At 41.9% G+C, this 7,207-nt stretch overlaps 1 non-coding gene across 1 annotated transcript; it reads left to right on the plus strand.

The window, feature by feature from the left end:
- Window positions 1-6,806: 6,806 nt before the first annotated feature.
- On the plus strand, window positions 6,807-6,914 carry LOC148570896 (small nucleolar RNA R71). The gene has a single exon (XR_015907848.1). It is a non-coding gene; the product is annotated as a small nucleolar RNA R71 (small nucleolar RNA).
- The last annotated feature ends 293 nt before the right edge of the window (window positions 6,915-7,207 follow it).

Genomic DNA, 7,207 nt, shown 5'->3' on the forward strand with positions numbered 1-7,207 from the left:
TAAAGTCTCTTTTTGTTTTCTTAATTAAAGCTTCGGTTCGTATTCACGAAGGCTCAATATTAAATAAATATAGTATATAATAAAAAGGTTTAGAGGTAAGTAGTGCTCAGACTTTTAGTACGATCAAGAGGTGCTAAAGGTTACGGTGTTACACTACTCACTAAGCAGGATTTTAAACCCAGACTTATAAGATGGGTATTTGGTGCACGAAATTGTGATGTCCAGGCTCAAACTATTCCTGGCACGTGAGCAACTTGGTACGCGTAATCGTGATTACACATTCATAATATGTCACAACTTCGATACAACTAACCAGCAAGTGCACTGGGTCGTCCAAGTAATACCTTACGTGAGTAAGGGTCGAATCCCACGGAGATTGTTGGTATGAAGCAAGCTATGGTCACCTTGTAAATCTCAGTCAGGCGGATATAAAGTGATAATGGTGTTTTCGAATATTATATAATAAAATAGGGATAGAGATACTTATGTAAATCATTGGTAGGAATTTCAGATAAGCGAATGGAGATGCTTTTATTTCCTCTGAACCTCTGCTTTCCTGCTATCTTCATCCAATCAGTCTTACTCCTTTCCATGGCTGGCTTTATGTGATACATCACCACTGTCAATGGCTACTTTCGGTCATCTCTCGGGAAAATGATCCAATGCCCTGTCACAGTACGGCTAATCGTCTGGAGGCATCACCCTTGCCAATGGCTTCATCTTATCCTCTCAGTGAATAATATGCTCACGCACCCTGTCACGGCACGGCTATTCATCTGTCGGTTCTCGATCATGCTGGAATAGGATTTACTATCCTTTTGCGTCTGTCACTAACGCCCTGCAATCGCGAGTTCGGAGCTCGTCACAGTCATTCAATCATTGAATCCTACTCGGAATACCACAGACAAGGTTTAGATCTTCCGGATTCTCTTGAATGCCGCCATCATTCTAGCTTACGCCACGAAGATTCTGGTTAGGAGATCTAAGAGATATTCATTCTAGCTTATTTCATGTAGAACGGAAGTGTTTGTCAGGCACGCGTTCATAATGGAGAATGGTGATGAGCGTCACACATAATCATCACCTTCATCACGTTCTTGGGTGCGAATGGATATCTTAGAAGCGAAATAAGATGAATTGAATAGAAAACAGTAGTACTTTGCATTAATCTTTGAGGAACAGCAGAGCTCCACACCTTAATCTATGGAGTGTAGAAACTCTACCGTATGAAAATACATAAGTGAAGGTCCAGGCATGGCCGAGATGGCCAGCCCCCTAAAGCATGATCAATAGTCTCCTAAGATGAACAATGGATTAAAACTGAGACCAAAGATATCTAATACAATAGTAAAGGGTCCTATTTATAATAAACTAGTCACTAGGGTTTACATGAGTAAGTAATTGATGCATAAATCCACTTCCGGGGCCCACTTGTTGTGTGTTTGGGCTGAGCTTGAGTGTGGCACGTGTAGAGGTCCTCCTTGGAGTTGAATGCCAGTTTTAGTGCCAGTTTGGGCGTTCAACTCTGGTTTTGGCTCCTTTTCTGGCGCTGGACGCCAGATTTGGGTAGAAAGCTGGCGTTGAACGCCAGTTTACGTCGTCTATTCTTGGTTAAAGTATGGACTATTATACATTTCTGGAAAGCCCTGGATGTCTACTTTCCAACGCAATTAGAAGAGCGCCATTTCGAGTTCTGTAGCTCTAGAAAATCCACTTTGAGTGCAGGGAGGTCAGAATCCAACAGCATCAGCAGTCCTTCTTCAACCTCTGAATCTGATTTCTGCTCAAGTCCCTCAATTTCAGCCAGAAATTACCTGAAATCACAGAAAAATACACAATCTCATAGTAAAGTCCAGAAATCTGAATTTAACATAAAAACTAATGAAAACATCCCTAAAAGTATCTAGATCCTACTAAAAACATACTAAAAACAATGCCAAAAAGCGTATAAATTATCCGCTCATCACAACACCAAACTTAAATTGTTGCTTGTCCCCAAGCAACTGAAAATCAAATAGGAGAAAAAGAAGAGAATATACTATAAATTCCAAACTATCAATGAAACAGAGCTTCAATCATATGAGCGGGACTTATAGCTTTTTGCCTCTTGAATAGTTTTGGCATCTCACTTTATCCATTGAAGTTTAGAATGATTGGCATCTATAGGAACTTCAGATTTCGAATAGTGTTATTGACTCTCCTAGTTCAGTATGATGATTCTTGAACACAGCTTCTTTATGAGTCTTGGTCGTGGCCCTAAGCACTTTGTTTTCCAGTATTACCACCGGATACATAAATGCCACAGACACATAATTGGGTGAACCTTTTCAGATTGTGACTCAGCTTTGCTAAAGTCCCCAATTAGAGGTGTCCAGGGTTCTTAAGCACACTCTTTTTTTGCTTTGGACCTTGACTTTAACCGCTCAGTCTCAAGTTTTCACTTGACACCTACACGCCACAAGCACATGGTTAGGGACAGCTTGGTTTAGCCGCTTAGACCAGGATTTTATTCCTTTAGGCCCTCCTATCCACTGATGCTCAAAGCCTTGGGATACTTTTTATTGCCCTTGCCTTTTAGTTTTAAGGGTTATTGGCTTTTTCTGCTTGCTTTTTCTTTCTATTTTTTTTTTCGCCTATTTTTTTTTCTTTTTTTTTTCTGCAAGCTTTGTTCTTTGCTGCTTTTTCTTGCTTCAAGAATCATTTTATGATTTTTCAGATTATCAAATAACATGTCTCCTAGTCATCATTCTTTCAAGAGCCAACATATTTAACATTCTTAAACAACAACTTCAAAAGACATATGCACTGTTCAAGCATACATTCAGAAAACAAGAAGCATTGTCACCACATCAATATAATTAAACTAAGTTCAAGGATAAATTCGAAACTCATGTACTTCTTGTTCTTTTGAATTAAAACATTTTTCACTTAAGAGAGGTGATGGATTCATAGGACATTCATAACTTTAAGACAAAGTTACTAACTACTAATGATCATGTAATGAAGACACAAACATAGATAAGCACATAACATAGAAAACGAAAAACAGAAGAAAGAAGAACAAGGAATAAATCCACCTTAGTGATGGTGGCGTTTCCTTCTTGAGGAACCAATGATGTCCTTGAGCTCTTCTATGTCTCTTCCTTGTCTTTGTTGCTCCTCCCTCATTGCTTTTTGATCTTCTCTTATTTCATGAAGCATGATGGAGTGCTCTTGATGTTCCACCCTTAGTTGTCCCATATTGGAACTCAATTCTCCTAGGGAGGTGTTGATTTGCTCCCAACAATTTTGTGGAGGAAAGTGCATTTGAGGCATCTCAGGGATCTCATGGAAATGAGCTTCTTGCGCCTCTTGAGCTCCATGACTGGGCTCTCTTGCTTGCTCCATCTTTTTCTTAGTGATGGGATTGTCCTCTTTGATGAGGATATCTCCCTCTATGTCAATCCCAGTTGAATTGCATAGGTGGCAAATGAGGTGAGGAAAGGCTAATCTTGCCATAGTGGAAGACTTGTCAGCCACCTTGTAGAGTTCTTGAGGTATAATCTCATGAACTTCCACCTCTTCTCCAATCATGATGCTATGGATCATGATGGCCCGGTCTATAGTAACTTCAAACCGGTTGCTAGTGGGAATGATTGAGCATTGAATGAACTCTAACCATCCTCTAGCTACAGGCTTGAGGTCCAATCTTCTTAGTTGAACCGGCTTGCCTTTGGAGTCAATCTTCCATTGAGCTCCTTCCACACATATGTCCATAAGGACTTGGTCCAACCTTTGATCAAAGTTGACCCTTCTAGTGTAGGGGCGTTCATCTCCTTGCATCATGGGCAAGTTAAACGCCAACCTCACATTTTCCGGACTAAAATCTAAGTATTTCCCCCGAACCATTGTAACATAGTTCTTTGGATCCGGGTTCTTACTTTGATCATGGTTCTTGGTGATCCATGCATTAGCATAGAACTCTTGAACCATTAGGATGCCGACTTGTTGGATGGGATTTGTTAGAACTTCCCAACCTCTTCTTTGAATTTCATGTCGGATCTCCGGATACTCATTTCTTTTGAGTTTGAAAGGGACCTCAGGGATCACCTTCTTCTTGGCCACAACATCATAGAAGTGGTCTTGATGGGCTTTGGAGATGAACCTTTCCATCTCCCATGACTCGGATGTGGAAGCTTTTATCTTCCCTTTCCCTCTTCTAGAGGATTCTCCGGTCTTGGGTGCCATCAATGGTAATGGAAAAACAAAAAGCTATGCTTTTACCACACCAAACTTAGAATATTGCTCGCCCTCGAGCAATAAACAAAAGAATAGAAGAAGAAGAAGAAGAAATATGGAGAGGGAGAGGGAGATGTGGTTTCGGCCAAGAGGAGTGTAGAGGGGTGTGTTGTGTGAATTTGATAAAGAATGGAGGTCTTTATATAGGGAAGGGAGGGGGGGTTAAGGTTCGGCCATATGGGTGGGTTTGGGTGGGAAATTGGTTTTGAATTTTGAAGGTAGGTGGAGTTTAAGAGGTAGGTTTATAGGGAAGAGTGGATGGATGTGAGTGGTGAAGAGGTGATGGGGAAGAGAGTTTATGGGGTTGTGTGAAAAAGAGTGGTGAGAAAAAGTAAGTGGAGGTAGGTGGGGATCCTGTGGGGTCCACAGATCCTGAGTGGATCCTGTGGGGTCCACAGATCCTGAGGTGTTCAAGGATTTACATCCCTGCACCCATTAGGCATGTAAAAATGCCTTTGTACCCAACTCTGGGCGTTCAGCGCCAGGTTGGTGGCCATTTTGGGCGTTCAACGCCCATTTGTGTGCCATTTCTGGCGTTGAACGCCAGAACCATGCCTGTTCTGGCGTTCAGCGCCTAGAAGCTGCCCATTTTGGGCGTTCAGCGCCAGAACCATGCTCTGTTCTGGCGCTGAACGCCAGACAGATGCTCCTCCAGGGTGTGATTTTTCTTCTGCTATTTTTGATTCCGTTTTCAATTTTTATATTTATTTTGTGACTCCACATGATCATGAACCTAAGAAAACATGAAAAACAATAAAAATAAGAATTAGATAGACATTGGGTTGCCTCCCAACAAGTGCTTCTTTAATGTCAATAGCTTGACAGTGGGCTCTCATGGAGCCTCACAGATGTGCAGAGCTTTGTTGAGACTCTCCAACACCAAACTTAGAGTTTGGATATGGGAGTTCAACACCAAACTTAGAGTTTGGTTGTGGCCTCCCAACACCAAACTTAGAGTTTGACTGTGGGGGCTCTGGTTAACTCTGCTTGGAGAGAAGCTTTTTCTGCTTCCTCTCCATGGTTGCAGAGGGAGATCCTTGAGTTTTAAACACAAGGGAGTCCTCATTCCATTGAAGGAATATTTCACCTCTGTCAACATCAATCACAGCTCTTGCTGTGGCCAGGAAAGGTCTTCCTAGGATGATGGATTCATCCTCTTCCTTTCCAATATCCAGGACTATGAAATCAGCAGGGATGTAAAGGCCTTCAACCTTTACTAACACGTCCTCTACTTGTCCATAAGCCTGTTTTCTTGAGCTGTCTGCCATCTCTAGTGAGATTTTAGCAGCTTGCACCCCATAGATTCCCAGTTTCTCTATTACAGAGAGGGGCATGAGGTTTATTCCTGAACCAAGGTCACACAGAGCTTTAAAGATCATAGTGCCTATGGTACAGGGTATTATGAACTTTCCAGGATCCTGTCTCTTCTGAGGTAATGTCAGTTGATCCAGATCACTCAGTTCATTGATGAACAAGGGAGGTTCAACTTCCCAAGTATCAATGCCAAATAATTTGGCATTCAGCTTCATGATTGCACCAAGAAACTTGGCAGTTTGCTCTTCAGTAACATCCTCATTCTCTTCAGAAGAGGAATACTCATCAGAGCTCATGAAGGGCATAAGGAGGTTCAATGGGATCTCTATGGTCTTTAGATGAGCCCCAGAGTCCTTTGGTTCCTCAGAGGGAAGCTCCTTATTGACCACTGGACGTCCCAGGAGGTCTTCCTCCTTGGGATTCACGTCCTCTCCTCTCCTCACAGGTTCGGCCATGGTGCTTATGTCAATGGCTTTGCACTCTCCTTTTGGGTTCTCTTCTATATTGCTTGGGAGAGTACTAGGAGGGATTTCAGTGATCCTTTTACTCAGCTGGCCCATTTGTACTTCCAGATTTCTAATGGAAGACCTTGTTTCATTCATGAAACTTACAGTGGCCTTAGATAGATCAGAGACTAGATTTGCTAAATTAGAAGCATTTTGTTCAGAGTTCTCTATCTGTTGCTGAGTTGATGATAGAAAAGGCTTGCTATTGCTAAACCTGTTTCTTCCACCATTATTAAAGCCTTGTTGGGGCTTTTGATCCTTCCATGAGAAATTTGGATGATTTCTCCATGTTGAGTTATAGGTGTTTCCATAAGGTTCACCTAAGTAATTTACCTCTGCTATTGCAGGGTTCTCAGGATCATAGGCTTCATCTTCAGAAGATGCCTCTTGAGTACTGTTGGATGCAGCTTGCATTCCATTCAGACTCTGAGAGATCATATTGACTTGCTGAGTCAATATTTTATTCTGAGCTAATATGGCTTTCAGAGTATCAACCTCAAGAACTCCCTTCTTCATAGGCGTCCCATTGCTCACAGGATTCCTTTCAGAAGTGTACATGAACTGGTTATTAGCAACCATGTCAATGAGTTCTTGAGCTTCTGCAGGCGTTTTCTTTAGGTGAATGGATCCACCTGCAGAAGTGTCCAGTGACATCTTTGATAGCTCAGATAAACCATCATAGAATATATCCAGGATGGTCCATTCTGAAAGCATGTCAGAAGGACACTTTTTGGTCAACTGTTTGTATCTTTCCCAAGCTTCATAGAGGGATTCACCTTCTTTCTGTCTAAAGGTTTGAACATCAGCTCTAAGCTTGCTCAGCTTTTGAGGAGGAAAGTACTTGGCTAAGAAAGCCGTGACCAGCTTATCCCAAGAGTTCAGGCTGTCTTTGGGTTGAGAATCCAACCATAATCTAGCTCTGTCTCTTACAGCAAAAGGGAAAAGCATGAGCCTGTAGACTTCAGGATCTACTCCATTAGTCTTGACAGTATCACATATCTGCAAGAATTCAGTAGGAACTGAAAAGGATCTTCAGATGGAAGTCCATGAAACTTGCAGTTCTGCTGCATCAGAGAAACTAATTGAGGTTTCAGCTCAAAGTTGTTTGC

Source organism: Arachis ipaensis, chromosome B3 (genome assembly GCF_059453495.1).
Source record: "Arachis ipaensis isolate K30076 ecotype BB chromosome B3, ASM5945349v1, whole genome shotgun sequence".
NCBI lineage: Eukaryota > Viridiplantae > Streptophyta > Magnoliopsida > Fabales > Fabaceae > Arachis > Arachis ipaensis.